The sequence below is a fragment of the Pteropus medius genome, unplaced genomic scaffold (genome assembly GCF_902729225.1).
Source record: "Pteropus medius unplaced genomic scaffold, Ma_sr-lr_union100, whole genome shotgun sequence".
In the NCBI taxonomy this organism is placed as follows: Eukaryota; Metazoa; Chordata; class Mammalia; order Chiroptera; family Pteropodidae; genus Pteropus; species Pteropus medius.
Genome location: NW_024345601.1, coordinates 10,478,892 through 10,502,532, shown reverse-complemented (window position 1 = coordinate 10,502,532; position 23,641 = coordinate 10,478,892). Strand labels below are relative to the sequence as shown.

General features: G+C 37.4%; 1 long non-coding RNA gene across 2 annotated transcripts in view; it reads left to right on the top strand.

The window, feature by feature from the left end:
* The first annotated feature begins 1,985 nt into the window (after nt 1-1,985).
* Nucleotides 1,986-23,641, top strand: part of LOC120611904 (uncharacterized) — a 162,553-nt gene continuing 140,897 nt past the window's right edge. For both annotated transcript variants that reach the window (XR_005655319.1, XR_005655318.1), the window contains exon 1: nt 1,986-2,812. This is a non-coding gene — a long non-coding RNA (uncharacterized LOC120611904). The remainder of the gene's footprint in view (nt 2,813-23,641) is intronic.

The window sequence follows — 23,641 nt, the reverse complement described above, 5'->3', positions numbered from 1 at the left end:
CACACCTGGTAGGAAATTTGTTGAAAGGTGTGGAAATAATTTTGGAATCTGTGTTATGGATTTCTTTTCCTATTTTCATTCCTGGTATATGTAATTTTGTGAAAGACTACATGAATGTGATTTCTTACTTGTGGCTACCTTGATGACTTTTTTTTTGGCCATTTTATTATAAGGAGCCAATTTTTAAGAAACTTATGAGAACTCTGTGGGTCGAATGGGGCTAATATTTGCTCTAATGGGCAAATAGACTTTTAAAATCTTGTCTCCATTTTAGTGTGTTTGTAGATGGTCAGTGATGAGGAAACACTATGATTTTGACAGGCTTTGTTCATTCTTCTATATGGGGTGAAATAATTATCTATTAAACAAAAGAAGCAACTCATTTGGCCTTTGAATGTAATGTATCCAGTACATTCATGTAAAGTCCAGTTCGTAAAGAGATTCTTAGCCAAAGTGTCACCCTTGACTTAAAGCCATTGTGCTTATGAACTGCTGAGCATATGGTGTGCTGTTCTGCAACTCACTGCTCTGGAGAGTCTCCTATACCACTGACATTGCTTTACAAGCAGAGAGTAATGCAAACTGGTGCCAAAACAATCAATATTCTAGAAGCCCAACGATGTATTTCTCTTATGAGACCTGGTCTTTCTGACATTCTGATTCTAGATATGTGAGACAGCTTGTAATAATTCAGCAGCTGTTAGATTCAGTAAAGCTGTATTTGAATTACTAAGGAAATCTTAATTGGTTTTGCATTTGGGGAGCTTTAAAAGATAGGATTTTGAATACTTTTGAGGAATTCACATAGACTAGATGGATTTTACAGAAAATATAAAAAATACCAGATTACATGTGTCTCCTTTCTCATTCAAAATAACAAATTCTATACCTATTATTATTATTGTTGTTATTATTATTATTATTTATGGTGAATAGACAGCAAGACTCTAATGGTACACTAAAAAAAATCGGTATGTCTTATTTAGTCTTGCAATGTTTTTAAATAATGTCATTTTATATTTTTATTGTTAATTATTACATTGTTTGGGGCCTGGGTTTCACTGCTTGTCTTATATTGTCTCCTTGGTCATCAACTTGGTTCAACAGTGTTGGGAGAGCTGTGGGGCCATGAAAGAATCTAGTGAAACCAAATAGTAAAAGTTTAGCCATGGATTTACCTGCTAAAACAACAGATGTATTTTCTTCTTGTGTAGGAATTATTGTTTCATTCAGACTCTCCTGAACAGAGAAGCTACTGTAAGGATTTTGCCTTATGCACCAATTAACTATTATTGCACAATAAGCTTCTCCAAACTCTGTGGCCTAAAAGAGTAAGATTTATTGCTTTTAGGTCAGCTGGACAGTTCTCCTTTTGGCTAGAATCACCATGCATCTCTGGCCAGTTATGGATAGGGAGCTCTGCTTTTCTGAGCAGACTGTAAACTGGTCCCAAATCATTTTGAATGGAAGAGTTGGGATCTCCTGCATGTAATCTCTCATCTCCCATCAGGCTGCACTTTCATTAGAAAGTAATTTTCTATAAAGATAGTGATCTCTGCCCTAGGTGATAGGTCCATGACCTATGGCCAATCGCTAGAGCTACAATTCTCAAAGTATGGTCTACAGGTACCTCCTGCAACAGGTTCACTGTGGGATTTGAGGTGCCCTAAATCTACTAAATTAGCATTTCTTGGGCTGAGTCCCAGAAATCTACACATTATTCAATCCCCCTTTCCCCCCATAACTCTTACACTCATATTTGAGAGTCTCTGCATAGATTCACCTACTCAACACAATTATTGAAATATATAGACTCAAATAAGAGAATATTTTTTTTTCGGATGTGGAAAACTGATGCTGATGTGAATTACAAAATAAATAAATAAATAAATATAGTTAGACTTTTCCATTGAATTGCCTTAAACAGATTCTCACCTTTGCCAAGTTATAATAAATGTAATATGTCATAGCTGCATCAAATTTATCAATAAATGCATATTAGTAGAATTGGTTTGAATGAATGCTTTTATTCTTTTGATTTTGTATTTGCAAGGGGCCCCTAAAAACTGATGCGTCTCAAAATTGGGCCATTTTTCCCTTCCTTGCCAATAATGTCCAAGTCAATATTCCTGTGGTTCTTTCATAGAAGGAGAGAGAAACCTACTATTACATCATCCCCTTTAGAAGCCTGTGGTATAGCAGAGATGAAAAATTCATAAATTTTTATTCAATAAGAAAAGAACACAGATATATGGAAGTAGTAGGTTTTGTTCAGTGCCTCCTAGCAGGCAAGTAGGGAAGGAAAACAGATGTCATTACATTTAAAAAATTCATATCTTTATCTTCAACTCAGAAGTCTTCAGTATGAGTTATTCAGGTGCCCCTCAGCCTTTCAGGTAGAGACCAGTTGTGTGTGTGTGTGTGTGTGTGTGTGTGTGTGTGTGTGTGTGTGTTGTCTGGTGTATGTGAGAGTAGTTCTATCATTTCGCTGGAAGCTTATTTGAGCCATTGACTGAATATTTAAGACATTTTGGAAGACTTTTTGGGGGGTCGAAAAGGTATTTTAATGATAACTAGAAAGAAATGACCCTGAAAGAAGCAAGACAAGCTTTAAAGAAGCCTAGTACTCAAGTTAAATTTATCTCCTTGATTCTAGTCTTTACCGCTACCAACTGAGCCTGCACAGAGGACCAAATTAATCTTCTGAAAACAGTGTTGAATCACTCTCCTCCCTAGCTTGAAAACTCTTAATGTCATCAATTGCCTCACTGGGTTGGCAAATTCAAATGCATCATGGGCAAGGAAGAGAACAGTAAGTAGAGGTGTATAGTTATGAGTTATAGTGGATGATAGGGTCTGTGGTAAACTGAAAAATGCATATCTCATTGAAAAATACTCAAATTCAGATTTTTAAAAGAAAAATTAGACCTGGCCAACAGAACACATCTATGGCTTAATTCAGGCCTTAGACCACCTTTGTGCCACCTCTGGGCTAGCTCAAGTACAAACTTATTAATTTAACACTTAAGATTCTCTATAGTCTAACACAGTGCTGTGAATGGAGTTAAGATTCCTCACTTGTTTTTAATGCAGTAAGATATAAGGGAGAGATCATTAGGCTCTGGAAGTCTTGGGAGTAAATTCTGATTCTACCACTCACTATGGTGACTCTATAGTTTCAGATGAGTGATTTTATTTTCTCTAAGCTGTGTTTGTTTTTCATATGTACTATGTGGGTAGTAATGCCGGCCCTGCCTAGTTCATTTATTTCCTAGAAAAATAAAATGATACCATTCAAGTTTTCCCACTAATATGGGAACCATTGGATACATGGGTCTATTGAGCACTTGGCATGAGACCAGTACAACAGAGAAATGGGATTTTTAAGTTGCATTTAATTTTAGCTAATTTAAAATTTAAACCTCCTTGATATAGTTCTTGGAAAACTTTTAAGAATGGTTGGTATAACTTGAATTCATCTATCTACTTTTTTTTTTTTTTTAGCCGTAAACGTCTAAAAAATCAAAATGCAGATCAAATGTTTCTGCTTAAAATTTAGCATTGGAATTGAGATGTCTGTAAATGTAAAGTACATGCTAGATTTTGAAGACTGAGTATGAAAACAATTAATAATCTTTTATATTGACTATATGTTAAATGATAGTATTTTGGACATATTGAGTTAAATTATTATTAAATTAATTTCACTTATTACTCTTTATATTTAAAAAATGTGGCTACTGGTCATTTTAAAGTTACATATGTGATTTATGTTATATTTGTATTGGGCACTACTGATCCATATAAAAACTATTAATAAGCTGTGATGTTTTTATCAGCAATAAATACTGCACAAGTAGGTTATGATATTTGTGAGTGTAGGGATTATATCTGTCTTGTTCCTCGTCATTTATCTAGGACCTTGCCTTGTTCCTGGCACAAAGTAGTGGTTTGATACAGATTTTTTGAACAAATAAATATTTAAATAAGTTTAAATATTTACAAAATGAACATGTATTCAAAAAGTGTCTGTCGCATTGCCTATAAAGTAAGGGGGCTGTAAAATGATATTTAAGTTCCTTCCAGCTTTAAAATACAGTGACACCTGACATGATAGGATACCATACAACATGGCACAATATGCTTTCACTCTATATGTAGGTATGTAGTCTTTTGCACTTGGCTAGTCTGCTCGGATTTTGATGCAGAATCTTTACACAATAAAGTTGATTCTTGAACAATGTAGGGGTTAGAGATGCTGACCCCCTCACACAGTCAAAAATTCATATATAACTTTGACTTCCCTCAAACTTAAGTAATAGCCAACAGTTGACCGGAAGCCTTATCGATAACATAAACAGTTGATTAACACATATTTTGTGTATTACATGTACTGTATACTGTCTTCTCACAATAAAGTAAACTAGAGAAAAGAAAATGTTATTAAGAAAATCATAAGGAAGAAAAAATACATTTATACTACTGTACATATTTATAAAAAAATTTACATATAAGTAGACCTATGCAGTTCAAACCCTGTTGTCCAAGGGCCAACTGTACATGCCAATGCAAGAAAGACAAGCAAAAGTCTGTCAGATGATAAGATGTAACTCGTGTTGCCAGATTCTCATTGGTAATGAGGGAAGCAGACCAACCATGTGAGCATCTGTATGTTGGACCTGGCCACTTTGTCTTTTTTATTTTTTATTTTCAGTCAAACTCTTGTTTTATTAGAATAATGCTCATTTTAGTAGGCTTCCTTGCCTACAGATTGCAGAGTTTTTTATACATGTAGATATTCCACATCTTGAAGTGAGAATTTGCCTCTTGGGAGGTAATGTGCTTTCTTGGAGAATAAATTGTTACCTCACATTTTCCATCTGTTCTCAAGGAAATATGTTTATTTTTAGTGAACAAGGTAAATCCTAGAGGGGATGTGATAGATCCCCCTATCCAGTAGATTCCCCTTTCTTTCATTTCATGGGAAGTAGTATAGTATCTTCTTGTTAATTAACATATCACATTTATAAGATGGATCTCCTCTTACAAGGAAAAGTGTAGATGGGTGTGAATTTTATATATTATATATATATGTGTGTGTTTCTGTTTCCATGGGAAATGTTACAATATGATTTATCTGCCATATATAAAATTTAACATTTTGAACGACTAACTTTTATTCCATGGAGTTGTTGGGGATGAGAAAGTTTCCCCTTACCCCTTTAGTTTTTCTGCCTGGTCAAATAATCTAACGTAAAACAGATTAACAGGAGAAAATAAAATTTTAATAGTGCACATGGTTTATTCACATAAACATGAAATTCCAAAGACAGGGAGGTAAAATGAGTTACATGTCATTTTGGACTAAGGAGAGGGAGGCAGGCAATTCATAGAAAGATGAGAAAGCAAATATTTGGTAAAAGTATTCTTGCAGAGCCTCTTAGAAACAATGGGACAAAGGGGAATTTAGCAGAACAGATTTTTGCTCGGGATCTTCCCTGTTTGCCACATTTATTTCATAGGTGCTAAGGTGAATAGCTAAAGTGAATATGCTAAGGTTCCCTTTCTGAAGCCGCTTTTTCTCGCTGAATCTCTTTAGGCAGATAATGGAGAAGTAAAAACGTCTTCCGGAGATTGTCGGGCTTTCATTGCTTTGGACTGAAAGCAATCTGCATGCTAGGGTGGCACATTTTAGGGATGCTAGCTCTCGACCCTCACAAAATTAAAGGTGAGAAGCTTTACTGTGGAGTGTAATTTCTTTGAAAATAAATGGCAACTTATCATTTTCCTCTGCTTCTTACTGATGGAAGTTGTGAGGATTCCAATGTTTTCCCCTGAGAGACTATCTTCCGTTGGCTGCCATCCTAAGTTCTGAGATGTTTATTCTATAAGCAATTTAAACAAAGGGGAGGAAATGCCCTGGACTGGTGACTGCATGTAATCATAATGAAAAATGCGTGATATTGAATCATAGGAGGAGAAGATGGTGTGGTGATTTCAGACTTGGACTCTCACCTCTGGTGGTAAGACTCTTTTGGAGAAACTAGGATAAAAGGAAACCATACTGTGGCAAACCTGGCCCATCCGTAGTGTATGCATGTCTTTCTTTCTTCCTCCTTAATTCACAGGATGTCACCATCCTGTGTATGAGGAAGGCCAGTCAGTTGTGCGCTAATGCAGTCTAAAGATTTTTCCTACCCTGTGGTGGTGTTCAGTGAATTAAATTTCTGCAATCCTACTTAAATAAAAAATGAAACATGTGACCATTAGAATAAAAATGAACCCAGGCAAGAATAATCAATGAATACTAAATCCAGAGGTGGAGTTTCAACAAAGAACAGAATACTCACATAATCTCAAGTTATCTAAAAGTGCAGAGGACAAAATAGTTAACTAAACAGTGAAAACATTTAATAGAATCTTTACCAAGTGATAGAAATTAGCATTATCCCAAAAGGGTAAGTGGATATCCTGGGTCCTGAGATGGGATATTATGGGAAGAACACATGATTATGTAGTATTTCAGCCCCAAATGTGATCCATGAATTTCATCACAAGGAAATATCAGAGGACAAATTGAAAGACATTCTATTGTGGGGCCTAAAAAAATATATTTTTTTCTTCTCACCTTCTAAATTCGATTAGCTGGGCTAATAATCAAATTAAGAGAGATAGATTAAAAGGAGAAAATCAAACTTTAATTCACGGGCATGGGGAATTCACATAAGCATAAAATTCCAAAGTTAGTGAGACAAAATTGGGTATATACGTCATTTTGGACAAAGGAGATGGGAGCATTGAAGAGATTTCAAAGGAAGTAGGCAATTTACAGGTAGTTGAGGAAGAGTGGAACCTACATGGCAGGTAAATTCTTGCTTCAATGCAACACAGGATGTGACCTAGTTACCAGTCCCCTCTGCTTTGGGCCTTCCTATCTATTATACTTAATTCAAATTAGGCTAAGGCAAACACCCCAAGATTTCCTTTCTGAAGCAGGCCCCTCATCTGAATCTCTTAGATAGGAAAGGAGGAGGGCCAGAGGCTCCCTCTGAGTTCCTGTTTTTCAACAACGAGTTTAAAATCAACATCCCAAAAGGCAGCCTTAGGGTGGCAAAACTTTGGTTCCCTTCACTAGAAAATAACGGAAAGGCTGAGGGGTTGCTCTCAAGTTCAAGGAGACTATAGAGACATGACAACTGAATGCAATATGCCATCCCAAATAGGATTATTTATTTGAAAAATAATTGTTATAAAAGTCATTGTTGAAGGCACATGATGAAATTTGTATACAGACTGTAGATTAGATAAATTATTACATCAGTGTTAAATTCCTTTAATTTGATAACTGTACTGTGATTATATAAGAGACTCTTTATTCATAGGAAACATACATTGAGGTATTGAGCATGTAGCCTACTGTCACATGGTTTGGAAATAATTATATTGATATTCATATGTATGTGTGGATATACACGGAGGGATGAGGGGATTAAACAAACTTGGCAAAATATTAAAATTTGTTGAATTGATGTAAAGGGTATTAAGATTTGCAACTTGTGTCTAAATTTGAAATTATTTCAAAATAATAAGCTTTGAAAAATAAAGCCCATGTTCCCATGACACACACGTATCAATTGGTAGAAAGGTTTGATGGGAGAATTTAGACTACAAATAGTTTGAATATTAGGAGAAAAATGTGAAGATGAGCCACAAAAGCACCTTCCCATAGATAATCTTGGTAGCAGTCCTTTCACAATGACAGACTCCAGGAATTCTGTGTCTACTAGGGTAATCCCATTAAAGAAATTTCAGCTGGCTGCAAGGCTCTGAGAGTCCAGAGTGTAGGGTGATGAAGCCCTGGTTTGAGGGTTGATTTATTGGCTGGTTTAACCTGCTTGTTATCGGGAACTCTCAGAGCAGCAGTCTAGGTCAAGCCTGTGTGCCCTGCACTGTCCCTCCAGAGGGAAAAAGCACATTAGCTGTCCTTTAAGTGTTGCCTTCCCGGGGTTGGAGGTTGGCCATACATCTTCAGTTAGTGGACTGAAATATTTGCAGTGACTGAGCCCCACAGTCTCTTGTGAAACTTGTGGAGGGAAAGTTGTTTCTAAATGTAAGATCTCTCACCCAAATTGTGCTCATCAGTGACTCATGAGATTTCAAGTGTGCAAGCTTGCTTTTCTGTAGACTCAATGCTGAGGCAACGCACCCAGAGCCTTCTAGGAAGGGTAAGTAAGGCTTGCTAACCAGCCCATTAGAGGGAGAGAGAATGAAGCCGTTGTTTCACCAGCCTAGAGAAAAAGCTCAGTGGGATCTCCTTTAACAAACACCTGTAATCTGATGTTACAACAACACATGGTTAACTCCTTATGCAGACTTTTGCCATGCTGTTGGAAGCACCCTGTGGAGTTACATTGGAAGGAAAATTCAATGCTTTATTACTTAATCACATCACTCAATGTTAGAGGTTTTCATTATCTCATAAAATGTTTTCCAGGGGTAGGGAGGGTGGTTTGGAAAAAATTTTATTGACCTGCCTTGTTTCCAATTTTGTGAGCTTTCAAACAAAAATATCTGTTTCCTTTTTTAAAATTTGTTGTTTAAAAAATGGCTTTGTGCAGGATTGGTTCATTTTCAAAGCCATTTTGCTTTGTCCTAATATAGATATGCTTCAGGAATTATTTTTCTTAAGTGTCAATGGCATAGAGGGCTATAAATAATCAACATATATTTGATTATAATAGTAATTGTTTTAGTGTGTCATAGATTAAAAACATAGCATAGGATGGAGCTAGTTATGAATCCAGCATGCTTTCAAAGCTATTTGCTTTAAAAGAAGAATGAGGTCCTAAGACGAAAACTTCTAGTTTTCAAAGTGCTAGGCAGAATTTCAACCTCATGATCTCTTTTCAACTCTGAAAGGGCACACCTTTGTTGTCTTTGCTTAGTAACAGTTGAAAAAGTTTCCATTTTTATTTCAATGGATAGCATTGTGGTTATTTTTTCTGCATGATATGAATTGTTTTATAGGGGGCTCTCCTTTCAAGTTGGGGGTTGGTTACAAAACTCTCTACTTTTTCATTGAGCACCAAGAAAAGAAATAATAGCACAGAAGGAATGTATTTTTAAAAATATAGAATAGACAACTGACACACCTAGGCACAGCTTGGGGCTTTCTAGCAGGGAGTTTATTTTCCATGTACATGATTTATTTGGCAGAGTAATATGGGCCCAAGTTTTCTGATTTAACTGTCATAAAGAATTTCATGGCTTAGAACACAAACTGGGCGTGGGATTCTTAAAGCATAATTATAGTGGAGTCAAAAGCTGTTTGGAAGCCCAGCAATTAAGGAGGATTACTGAGATCTCTTTCTGAACAGAGAGATGCTGGTGTCTCTTTGGTAAATGGCCACCTGGAGAAGAAGCAGGAGGTTTTATTTAAGTGGAGGGTAAACTGGGGCAACAATCTGGAATTTTTGACATGGGGTATCCTCCCACTGTTTTGTTTGTTTGTTTGCTTGTTTGTTTGTTTGTATGCCTAGACTGTGACTTTCTTGTGAGAGAATGAAAAAAGATTTCTTGGACTATTTGTCTTCCTAGATAGTGGAGGTGTGTGTGTGTGTGTGTGTGTGTGTGTGTGTGTGTGTTTAATTGACAATTTCTAATTTTTTTCATTCTTAAGAGTCTGTGGTTTTTGTACAGAGAAGGAAATCATCAACAAAATGAAAAGACAACCTACTGAGTGGAGAAAGATATTTACAAATAATACATCCAATATGGGGTTACTATCAAAATACATAAATAACTCATACAAGTTAACACCAAAAAAAAAATCCAATTCAAAAAATGGGCAAAAGATTTGAATAGACATTTCTCCTAAGAGGACATACAGACTGCCAACAAACATATGAAAAGATGCTTAAAATCACTAAATGTCAGAGAAATGCAAATTAAAAACACAGTGAAATATCACTCCACACCTGTCAAAATGGCTGTCCTCAAATCAAAAACAACAAGTGTGGGTGAGGATGTGGAGAAACAGGAACTCTCATGCACTGTTGGTGGGATTGTAAATCAGTGCAGCCACTATGAAAAATAGTATGGAGTTTCCTCAAAAAATTAAATACAGAGCTGCCATATGATACAAGAATTTTACTTCTGAGTATTTATCTGAAGAAAACAAAACACTAATTTGAAAAGATTATACGAACAACTATGTTCATTGTAGCATTACTAGCCAAGATAGAGAAGCAACCTAGATGTCCATCAATAGATGAATGGGTAGGGAAGATGTGAGATATATATACATATACACACATATATATACATATGTATGTATATATATATATACACACACACACAAATATACACCCCCAATGGAATATTACTCAGCAATAAAAAATAATGAAATCTTGCTATTTGCAGCAATGTGGATGGACCTAGAGGATATTATTGCTAGTGAAATAAATCAGACAGAGAAAGACAAATACTGTATGATCTTATCTATATGTGGAATCTAAAAAAAGCAAAAATAAATGAATAAACAAAACAAAAACAGAAACAGATCTATAGATATAGAGAATAAACTAATGGTTGCCAAAGGGGATGAGGTGGGGGGATGGGAATTTAAAAAAGAAAAGTCTGTGGTTCTACTCATGCCTCTCTAGCGTGGCAAGAGTAAGTCTCAACTAGAGAGTGAGAGATGATCAGAAGGTATTCTCTGTAGACCTTAGCATATGATCTATTTTTCCTCAGTCATTGTTCACAGCTGTGACAGAAAAGATATTTTTCCTTCTCTTTCTCCATCATGTTCTGGCAACTAGATAGCTTTCCCTTGGGACCAAAACCGTCATGGCTGACCCTGCATTTCCTCAGTGCAGCAGCTGACTTTATAAATCCAGTGAAGCTCCTCTGTGAACACTAGGACTGCTAATTTCCTCCTGAAAGGCTGACTATCTACATGGTTGCCCTGCAAGTGGTGTTTTTTTCACCAGTTCTTTTAATTGAACCGAGTTCTGGATCTGTTTTATACTGTGTCCAGCCATTTACCATATTAAGAATAAAGTAGGTATTTATCCCATCTGTGAGGTGCTGATTGGTTGTAAAATGTTCTTGTAAAATCTGTTCTTGCTGTTAACCTCATTTGTATGAAGGAAAAGTATTTGGAATTTGCCAAAACTGCTAAACACAGGGCAGAGCAGTCACTACTAAAGCCTTCTGTTTGTTGCATTATTAGAAAGTCCTAAGACTATAAGGACCCCAGGAAATCTTCAAGTTTATTTCTCTGGCTCAGGGTGAAGCGGCCATGGAAACGCTCATGCGCATGCGCTATGTGGGCTTTTCCTGTCTCAGGCATCTCCCCGGAGGGAGATTACGACTTCTCTTTGTAACTTAATACGATATGTATCAATTTATACACCAAGAATTTATCCTAAAAGCTAAGCTGACATCTTTCTGGACTGACTTAAATCCAATTTTTGGTTGTTTTCTCCTTAGAGATAGAGAACTTTGATCTAACAACACTCCATATATTACTCAGCCACCCCGAGGGGCCCAGTCTCGGCTCCTTTAACCATTTCTCTCCCCTGCTCTTTTTCAAATCTATAATCAGTTTACATTTTATCTTCTCTAAGTAATACATTCTTTAGATATCTGTGGCTCATTTTTCTACATGCAAAATCGGACACTGTTCCTGTTTGTGTTTCCACTGTTACCTTCTTGATCCATGTACCAACAACTGTGCCTCATTTAGCCAAGCCGAGAACAGACACGTTTTCCTGTGGTGTCACAGCCCTGGTGACAGAAATGACTGCAAAAATATATACGAAGAGAGTAGACAAAAAAGATCTAGCATATTAAGCTGGGTTTCTATCTAGAGATTGATCAGACTTAAAAGTAAGTATATATTCAATAAACAAATTCTCCATAAATAAAATTTCATTCATGTTATTTCCTTGCTACCTACACTACCTTTATTATTAATAAAAAGAAAACTTATTGGGATATTTTGAAACTTAAAAGCCATCCTTAGGATAATGGAATGCATTATATTGGAGATTTTTATGTTAATTAAATCACTCTCTTGGGGAAGAGAATTAGCAATTTAGAAGACTGATATTACCTAGAAGCTATTGTGTTCCCCAAGGTAACACTGATAAGAGACTACTCCCAGAATGCCATGGCCTTTTTAAGTTAAAACTAAGATGGGTGTAAGTTCTTTACTTCCTGAAGTTATATCAGTTACAAATATGTGGAAACAGAGAAGATTAAGCTATTATGGAGAATTTTCTTCTGAATAATTCATATTTTTTCTATTTAGAACTATTTATTCCTTTCCTCCCCCAGATATGAAGTAAATATTGAAGCTTCATTATATTTCTTCTGAATATCAGAATTCTGACCATGATACTAGGTTTGGGCACAGACTGAGTTTTTAGTTTCCCAGTGAACAGGATATAATCAAAACTCCATAAAGAGCCAACTCTTTGCCACATACTTTGAACATTATGTTTCACTAATTTTCTGTTTTTCACTGCTTGAGGGAAAGTAGCTTACAATCTTAGCTTAATTATGCATTGCTCTGAAGTAAATCGAGATCATCCATCTAAATCATGTTTTATTTTTATTTTTTAAAATTTATTTCAAATTATAGTTGACATACAATATTATCAGTTTCAGGTGTACAGCATAGTGATTCAACATTTATATACCTTACAAACTGATCACTACAATAATTTTAGAATCCATCTGTCACTGTACATAGTTATTATGATATTTTTGACTCTATTCCTTAGGCTCTACATTACATCCCCATGACTTATTTTATAACCAGAAGTTTGTATTTCTTAATTCCCTCCCTCTTTTCTGCCTAATTTCCTACCCTTAGTGATAAATTTTTTTCCTTCTGGAAGCTTTGCCGGCAAACTGGCTTTCTGCATAATTGGTTTCTTTCACCCTTGTTGAATGCAGGGTCACCATACTCAGTAGGAAATGAGCATGTGAGGGCTTATGGGTAAGATGGTCAACCCTTTCTGGTGCAGAAGCCCCCTTGGCTGTTTAAATGTAACTGACCATTTGACTTGTCAGTTTTCCTTGTCAAGAAACTCATCTAGAGTCTTGGGTAGTTCTTTTCCTGTCATTTTCCTGGAAATGGCTTAAAGTCCTGTGCTTTCTCATCTACCTCAATCGAAGACTTGAATCTGGGCATAGAATAGACAGAATTCTATTTAAATGTGTACCACTTCATATTCGTGCCCTCCTTTCCAACAGATAGAACATTGCCCACTTTTTCGTGATAAAACATCCACAAACCTAACCTCTTCTTTCTTCTTCACTTCCTTTGCTCTTTTAAAGGGACAATCTTAGATTAATAGATAATTTTTCAGAGTGCCATGCCACATAGTCTGAGTGCCTTAGTACGGAAAGTTGGGAGAGCAGCTTTTAATTATTCAAATATTTGTTGGATGTCTACTTGATGCCAGCCACTGATGTCAACTGAGTTTGAATTTTGCTTCTCTCCTCGAGAACGGTAGCAGTAGGGATAAGCTGAAGTCAAAGTGTTCTGACTTAGTTGGTGTGCAAAAGTTATTAGAGATGAATTCACAGTGGCAAATTGCAATGGAACACTTGGGACCTGGCTATTGGTGTCCTTTAGGCTATAAGGAAAGAGAGCAAATGAAGTCGTACCCTTCAGTTAAGAATAACGGCCATCCAAGAAGGGGGACTCTTTCAAGTCTTTTTTCAAGGAAGAAAACGGAAGCGTCTACTGATGAGAGAAGTTGTTCACTTGATCGAATGGGCTTTTTAGCATAGACAAAACCAAACCATTCAATAAGATAGCTGGCCACCGCTGAGGTGGTGGGACGGATGCAGCGTAGAGATTCTTTTTACTTATTTTGTGTCAAATGCTAAAGCCCTGCAAGAAATAATACGATATTTACCATGTGCTGGGATTTATTTTTAGCCTTTTAGTACTGTTTAATTTAAACTTCACAGTAACCTCTCAAGACAGGCACTATTATTATTATTTTCAGATGGGGAAACTGAGATACAAAAAGCATGAGTACCTTGCCTAAATTCACATATCTAGCAAAAAGTGAAGCCAGGAAGGCAGATTTCACAGGTTGAGAGCCCCTAACCATGAAATGGGGCTGCTTGGAATCAAGATTTTTATACTACAACCTGCGAGACAGAAGCACAACATCACTCTTAAAACTTAGGGTCCTAGAGAATTTGGGTGATTTTGTTTGTTTGCGTATTGGTACCCAGTCATATGGTATAGGCTCATATACATGCTTCCTGGGAATTGGCTCAGAGTTTAGAAAGTTTTCTGCTTACGAAACTCTTATAGGTGGTTTTGCTCTTCTAGAAAAACTCATACCCTACAGTTTGCAAAGCATAGCCCTGGAGCTCTTCTGGGAGAATGGAAAGAAGTTTCGTCTTAAGCTGATTGAGTGAAAGCCCCAGCAAAGTGGCATTTTATAGAAGAGATTTGATCAAAATCAGTAAAGCCGAGGATAATTCCATAAATGTATCATTATGTAAACAGGGAGGACTCAATAAGATTTTAAAATAACAGAGTTGAGTAAGTGAAACAATCGAAGATATGCATCTGATTCAAATCAAATTCAGCAACTGCAATAATATTATCTGATGGAAGAGATTTTGTGTCGAACGTTCAAAGCTGGCTTTATGTCCTTATGAGGTATCAAAATAATCAAAGTATTTTTTTGCTCTTTGCAGTCTTGTGAAAGAATTATAAATGGTCGAACCATTTATGTTGTTCAGAAACCACAGTTGGGAAGTGAGCATGAAATAGGGAGGGAGGAGACTTCGTTGTCCATTATTAGAGCATCTCTTTTAGGAGAGATACTCTTTCTGCCTCAGATCCCAGACTCCAGGCCATCAGAGGCTCCTTGGAGAGGATGTGAGGAGAATCAGAATTGCAAAAAGGATTCTCAAACTTGGCTGATTATCGTCATCACCTGGAGTGTTTTTTAAAGGTATGGATTTCTAGGTTTCTCCCCTGGAAGTTCTGATTCAGCAGGTCCAGATTAGAATCTAGGAATACGAATTTTAAATGTCTCTAGATGGGAGTTGTATGATCAACCAGGAGCCACAATCTAGTTGTACACATTGAAGAGATGAGTAGACTGAGGCTTGGCAAGAATAATAAATATTTTCATTCCTATTTTACAGGTGAGCTGAGGCTGGAATTTTTTTCTTTTTTTTCTTTGGCTCTAGATTCGGTACTTTTTTAAGTCGTACATATGCATTGGACAGTTAGGGATGTGTGTGTGTGTGTGTGTGTGTGTGTGTGAGTGCACATGTGCATGTGATGTTCAAGCTTGTAATGATGAGGACTTATCGGTAGAACATGTTAAATATTGGGCTATTAATAATAATACTATTGTTTTGAAGTATAGTCAGATGAGTAAAAACTCTGACAGAATTAAAATATTTACCCTGTGAAAATATAATTATTTAGTGTACAGTCTCATGGGAGAAATAAAAAAGCACAAAAAAGAAAAATAAATTATGCTTTCCAAAGAGTTATTCAAGAAAATATTAAACTTCTTTTGCTTACAATCATGTAGAAGAGTCACACTTTGCATCCTAGAAAAGATAGAAAAGATAGTGAAAAATCATTTTATTACTTGCTTCTCTCCTCCTAAATCCATTTCCCTCTATTTTGACCATCTTGAGGTCAGGGACTATATCTTATTCCTACTTGTATCCCTAAATGCCTAGCTCAATGTCTAACATATAATAATACTGATAATAATTATTTATTGAGCACATTTAATTTTCAAAAGAATCTTATGATATAGGTACACATAAAGAAGTAGATATGCAAACACCATCTGGTTTGTGAGTATAGAGGAAACACCACCTCTCACCTGGAATGAACAAGTAAGGTGTTCAAGCGAGATGGGACCTTTGCCAAGGCTTGGAGGATGAGTACAGGGCAGATGAAGAAAGGGCTGGGGAGTAATGGTCTCTGGCAGGAGGAAGGAAAGCCAATATACTTGAAAAGGTGAGAAGAAATCAAGGTGGGTATGCTTGAGTGTCAGATGCAGGATGGTCTCCTTGGAACAGGCTTGGGCAGAGAGGCAGTGGTAACTGTGACTGGAAAGGTGATGTGGGTGTGGACCCGTGGATGGCCTTGAAATCTGAGCTGAGAACCGTGGCTTTTATTCTCTGCACGTTAGGAGCTCCCAGAGGCTTTTGAACAGGGGAACAACATGTTGGAAAGTGCCATTCTAGGATGACTGTATGATACATGAGAGGAAGTCTCAGGCACCACAGCTTGAAGTTCCAGTCCAGAGAAGTAGGGACATTGGGAAGAAGCCGCAGTTAAAGAGGAGAGGAGAAGATGAGTTTATCTTTGTCTTGACTGGGTTGGAATGCCCAAGTAAGGTGGCCATCTCTAGCAGACAGTTGGAACTATAGGGCTGGAGATAAAGATATGGAATGTGGATTTTTGAAGTTAGTAATAAATAACATCTCTGAGTAAAAGAATAAGGAGCAAGAAGAACAGACGGTCCAGGACCAAACCTTGTGCACCTGACATATTTAGGGGTTAGGAAGATAAACCAGGGAGATAAATAGTTAAATGAAGTCTGGCATGTAATGAGCTTTTGCACTTTTCTAAAAAATACTTTCCTTTATATGATTAACTGTTTTATGTTCTCATCTCTTATGTGCGTGTTTATCCAGTGAGATTTTTTCCACAACTACTAACAAGATATTCTCATCATGCTATTTGCCCTCTGGAAATCTTGCTGGAACCTCAAACTTAGTATTTCTTAAACTGAACTTGGCTTCTCAATTTCCAACTTTGTCTTGTGTTCTATGTCCTCTATTTCTTGTGACAGTAACCCATCTTCCAGGCTCAAACCCTTTGATTTCTCTCTGCATCCCCCTAGCTTCCAAGGCCCAGAAGGTTGACCTTTTTGTACTACTTGTGCACTACTCATTTCCCACACTGCTGTGCTTGAGTTCAGGCCCCAAGTACCTCTACCTGGGGATGTTGCAGTCACCTCTTAATTCATCCTCTCAGATTTACACTCTTTTCCCTCTACTTGATCACAAACACTGCTACTACCAGATTCATTTTTTGGTATCTGATCTTCTGACTTACCTGATCCTCTTTAAAACTTTGCACAGCTTCAATTCATTGACAGCAGTGATTTCATACATGGTCCCCAGAATGAAATCTTGTCCAGAAACTCCAGTATGTCAAGGAGGTAAAAGCAGGCTGTTCTGGTCGCACCAGGGGAGTATCTTGGATCATTGCCTATTCTGTCTTCACAACACCCAGAACTCAACAGAAGAGATTTTGAATAAATGCCAACTTCCTGACCCTTGTAGTCATGGCTCTCTGAAATTTTCTCCCAACTTACTTTTTCTATCTTGATTCTCACTCGTACCAACTATGTACCCTACAGTTGAGTCGAGGGAACTTCTATACATTTCCTCTGTTTCCCCACATTGTCTTTTGCTCGTTTGAGTGGAATTCTTTTCTGTTTAAAATGCTCTCCCTTTTTCTGCATGCATCCACATCCTGTCTTTTAAGACCCATCTCAAAGGCTTCTTCAGTGGAGAATTCTTTCCTCAATCCATTCCCCCTTATTGCTAAGTAGTTTTCTTTCTTCTTTCCCTTCATAGTCCATTATCTGGGTCTGTCTTAGGCACGTATTGCTTTCTGTTTGGTATTAGAATTATTTAATGTTGGTTTTCTCTCCCCTTGTAGTCTGTAAAGTCCTTGAGATTAGGATAATTGATTGATTTGCCCTTGTATTCTTTCTCAGGGCCTGGGACACACCTTGAGCTTATTCACAGTGATGTGCTGAATGAATACGGGCTCTGCAAGCATCTTGAAGGAAGGGATAAAGGCTTCATCATTATCATTCATTTCCCATCATGCGTTTGGTGAGGCTGGGCTTACAGCAGACCTCATATCGAGTATATAAAACTGGCAGGCATTTCATTTATTTTGTAATTGTAATATATATTCTTACATTTTCACCTGCCTTTTGAAAGTCACTGATGGGAGATCCTCTGGAAAGGCACAAAAGAACAATTTGCTCATCCACTGTGGAGGAGAGGGGAATAATATTAGTATCACTGTTTTGTTCTGGTGTTTACCAGCAAAAAGATCTAAAATATGTTTCAGGCAATTAAAGGCAGAATCTTAAAATGCCTTCCTTGGCTATGCTTCTTCCTTCCTAGGTCATCTTTCCAGTAAGTATTTTGTGGCATGTTCCATTTGAAGTCATTTACTGCATGTCACTGTCTTAGGGCAGACCTTCCGAAGGGGTCTGGAAAGAATCTAAACTAATGGCTTGGAACTTTTATAGTTAATGCATCTCTAGCGAGGTGTATAAATGGTTTGAGTTGAAAGAGCCCAGAGGACTGTGGCAATAAGCTTCTGGTTAGGGCAGTGGGAAGTCTGAAGGAATAAATTAAAGTACCAGATGCCCTTTATACTGCTCAACTTCTCAGCATGAGTCAGCCCCAACTTCCCAGTTTGGGTCACAAGTTTATCTTCTCTAAGGGCTGTTAAAGCAGCCACAGTGGCAGGGGATGATGAATTGAGTTGTCCTGAGGAAGGGTGTGCATGGAAATGCTGTTGGGGTCTTGAAATTCCCCAGGAAGTTTCAAGAATTTCTTGTAGTCTATTCAGTAAGTGAAAAAAAAAAAAAGAAAAAAAAAGAGGAGGGCAGGTATCACATAAATAATTTTACTTAATTGTATAATTTCAGTATCATATAGGAAAAGCTTGATTATAAGTGTGAAATAACAAGTGAGAAGATTTTTATGATCTCCACTTTTGACAATTAAAAAGAAAGCATATAATTAATTATTTAATTTAAAAGTTTTAATTAAATGCAAGTTTATAGTTCCTCGCAGGCTTAGAGATACGTCTTTTCTAACCTGTTCTTTACTCTCTTGCAGTTAGAGTTGCCCTGAGTTTTTTATTAATTAAAAAAATCAGGTATTTTTCAATAATAACTCATTACTTTGTGAAAAAAATAATGCATAATTTTCTAAACCAATGATGGACATTTTAGTGTTATTTATTTGGTTATGATACTCATAGTAATCATATGTTAAATGCTGGCCCATTCATAGACATTATCTAAGAATGCTTAAGAAGACCTAAGATATAAAATAACTGAATCTTGGTTTGAGGAGAAATTTAAAGATCTCAATATTTCACATAGAATGGGATCACAATGTTTACCTCAAACACTAAATATGCAATATAAAGCAGGGATTAAGAACATTTTTAGAGTTTTATTGCTTGATTTAAATTTCAGCTTTCCCATTAATTTAGCTGTGTGATCTTGGTCAAGTCATTTAACTTCCGTGTACTTAAATTTCTTCATCTAAAATTGGGAATAATTACAGAGCATGTCTGTATAAGTCAGCTTTTACTACAGTAATACTGTAAAACAAACAGCTCCTCCCATATCTCAGTGGCTTATAACTGACTTTCTCCCTCAAGGGTCTGTAGGTCAACTGTGGCAGCTCTGGTCTGGGATGAAAGTTGGGTTTGAATCTACTCTCCTGGCAGGTACAAGGTGAAAAGAGAAGTGGTTCTCTGAGAGGAATGTCTAGATCACAAGAGAATGAACCAAACCATTTAACAATCCCAGTCATAGCCTCTACATTAATACATTCACATTTCATTGGTCAAACAAATCATTTGGCCAAGCTCAACACTGAGGTGGGGGCGGGGGGTAATCATACTTTTCCCATGGAAAGAGGGGGGAAGAGTGAGTCGTTGTTGAACAATAATATCTATCCTAGGATTGTCATGAGATATAATACATGTATAGCTCTTAGCACATTTGCTTGTTACCTAGTAAAAGATCAATATGCAGTCATTCTTATTTCTTTAAAAAAAAATGGTGCCACAAATTGAAGAGAGCAAAAAACAAAGGAATTTCTGGGAACTCAGATCTTGCTGAGATTCATGTTCCAACATGCCCTGAGTCTGTCCTTTATTGCCCCACTTCTTCCACTCTTGTTGTAGAACCTGAAAGACTGTCAGCAATGTGGGAACAGACGGGAGAAGTTTCTGTTTCTTCTTCCTCATCCAGGCTGGTGCTCAGTTGACCTTTGACTGCTACTTCCATAGTGGTCTAAAAGTGTCACAAATTCCATTTTCTCAGAGTTTATTGTAGTGAGTTGCGAATCTTGGGAAGTGTATAACTTCTATTAATTTCTTCCTCCCCCTCTCTTCCTTCCTTCCTTCCTTCCTTCCTTCCTTCCTTCCTTCCTTCCTTCCTTCCTTCCTTCCTTCCCTTCCTTCTTCCTTCCTCTCTTTCTTTCTTTCCTCTCTTTTTCTATCTTTTCTTTCATTTCTTTTTTTTTTTAAAATAAAATGGGACTTTCATCAGGTGGATGGATTGTATCTCAGTGCTTACTATAACCATTGACTCTTACAGTGAATTTGTCTTGGGATCTTGGAAGCAGACACTAAGACAGAGTTTTGGATGTAAGATGTTTATTAAAGATAGAGAAAAAGAAGAAGTCAGCTTGTGGTACAGTTCTGATGAAGTCTTAGTCAATCAGGCATGAACTCTGGAGCTAGAATAGCCTTCCAGAGCTCTCCTGAGTTGGGTCGAGATGACCAATTCTGTAAATTTCTTCTTAGATCAGTCATTTTTAGTGGGCTGCCCCAAGAAAGGGTGTGTTTAGGGCCTGGGAACTCTGTGGCTGAGGCAGAGTCTGAAGAAGCAGGCAGCTGAAAGCTGTGTGCAGAATGCATAACCTGCGACTGGACCACAAGCTCAATCTGAAGAGGGATCTGTGTGGTGCATCTCTGTGTCAATTACAAGAACCTAGCTCATTGTACATATTTAGTTAATGATAGTTATTATGATTATTGCTGGTTATCACTGATGTTATGTTTATTATATACAGTTTTGTTATTTCTGCCCTCTTCTTGCTCCCTCACCCTGCCCACTCCTAAATGGACTATTTTCCCCCTTTGCTTGGCATAAGCTCTAAGAGTGCTGTTTTCTATTTTGAGGTCCATGATGATAGCAAGACCCATTTGGCTCCTTTGGCTTTGAGCCTTTGAGAACACTCTCGTTCCTGCATTCACTCTTGAGTTTCCAACTCAGCTCATCTAACTTCAAGCAGGGTATGGAGGAGATTTTAGCAGAACCCCAATATCCATTAGACTTGGATCTGAGTCCAAATTTATTAGGAATGGTACCATAGAATATCTAAGATATATCTCTGTCATTCCAGGCAGGGGTCTAGATAATTAGAGAACTGAATTCATGGACTGTTGAAATAGAAGAAAAACAATTATCAGTGTGTTCATCTTTATCCTATTACAGTTGAGGAAACTGAGGCATAGAGAGTCATGACTTATTCAAATTCACCCAATTCTTTAAATGGCAAGAAGTGGAGTAGAAGCCAGGCTCTCATGTTGGTGGTTTTACATGCCATCAGTGTTTAGATAGCATTGTGATTTTAAAATTTGGGTCAGAGTTGGAGTTGGACAACCTGGTTCAAATCCTTATAAGCTGTGTGATTATACGTAAGTGACTTAACCTCCTGAGTCTCAGTTTCCTCATTTGTAGGAGGCCGTTTCATAAGGTAGTTGTGAGCATTAAATTAGAAATGAATAAAAAGAGCTTTCTTGCTATGATGATGACTTCAATCACAAATTTTACCATGTATTTAGGAAGACACACTAGGGGATTGTGTCTATTATCTATTACCACAATGATGCCATGTGACAACAACACAAAACTTCAGTGACATACAAAATTAAACATTTACAGCTTATGCATCAAGACTCAGCTATGAGTAAGCCAGCCATCTCTGCTGATCTTGGCTGGAATCACTCATGTACCTGGATGTCACTTGTCTGTTGACTAATCTAGGATGATCTTTGCTAGGTCAACTGCAAACACTCAGCTCTGCTCCATGTGTCCCTCATCCTCCAGCAGGGTAGCTTTCACAGTGATGATAGAGGCTCAGGAGAACAAGTAGAGACACTCAAGGAATCTTAAAGCCTAGGCTTGGAATTGGTACACCACCATTTTACTTCTTTCTGTTGGTCGAAACAAATCATGTGGCCAGTCCCAGAGTTAAAGGAGAAGGGTACTACAAAGTTACACTGTAGAACTAAATGAGGCAGGAAGAAAAGGCCGCATCTCTTGAAGGGAGAAGCCCTAAAGTCACATGATAATGAATGTGGATATAGACATGAATGGATCATTAATGAAATCACTTTAGCACTGGGAGACGCTTTATAACAAATCTCAGTTGACACCGTAGGATACAGAGTTCATGATGACTCTATTCAATGCTGAATTTTGCTTATAAAGAAAGAATCTTTATACTGAGATTCTTTTATACATGAGTGAAATAATCCTTCCCTCATCATTAACCAGGCCTGACACCCCACTCCAAAAGACTAGTTCTTCTTTTTACTTTCTTCCCCACCAGCTGAATGGGAACACAGTATTTTAGATCTAGAAGGGGCCATCACACAGTCTCTTTTATTTTTCAGGTGAGGAACCTAGACTCCAGAGGGTTTTAGTAATTTGCCTAAGACTATCCAGTTACTTAGAAATCATCTAAGACTGGCACATAGTTCTGATCACCAGGCTCAGGTTCTTTCCACTGCTCCCTCCTGTCTAAGTTTTTCTGTCCAGACTCTCCTTATACTTAGGAGTTGGAGGGATTGTCAGACAGACTCTCACTGCCTGTTACTCCAATGTTATCTTTTAGTTCTCTAATTTAGGCAGCTTCGGTTCTTTAAATTATTTATTATAAGGCCAATGAGCCAGGGAGGAATCATGCTATTTGATTGTAACCATCTTAGTTATCAATGACTGCTTTAGCAGGGAATGGGAAGAAGGAGGTGCGTGTGCACGTGTGTGTGTGTGTGTGTGTGTAGTAAAAAGGGTTGGGGGATTATTGGCAAAACAGAAGTTAAGTGCAGAAAAAAGTTTCTAGGCTTGAGTGCTTTTTAAATTTTAAGGTACACATGAATCTTCTGAGAATCTTATTAAAATGAAGATTGTAATCCAGTAAGTCTGAGACAGGGCCTAGCAAGCGCCAAGGTGTTATTGGTGCTGCTGATCCAGGGAACTCTCTTTGAGTAGCAAAGTCCAGAACATTCTCTCTAATAGAACTTTCCTCAATGTTGAAAATGTTCTATACCTGTCCAGTATACTAACCCCTAGCCACATGTGGCTATTCGGTACTTGAAATGTGGCTAGTGCAGCTGAGGAAATAAATTTAAAACTCTATTTCCCCTTAATTAAATGTGTTTCATGGCAGATGTTTGGGCCATGCAGATCTAGAGAACAGGATCTATGTCCTATTTAGCTCTGAATTCCCTAGGATATAGCCCAAGATGTGGTGGTTCTCAGTACATGTTCTTTGTTGTATGCAAGGAGCATGTTGATAAGGCATGGGGCTGGGGTGGCATGGAAGACACAATTCAAATCTGTTCTATTTAATTTTTCTAAGAACTTTATTTCGGTAGTATGGCATAGTGGATAAGACCACAAAGTATAGGGCTCACCTGCCTGGATCTGAATATGGGCTCTGCCATTTATTAACTTTAACCTTTTGATTCCCTGTGCCTCAATTTTCTTAC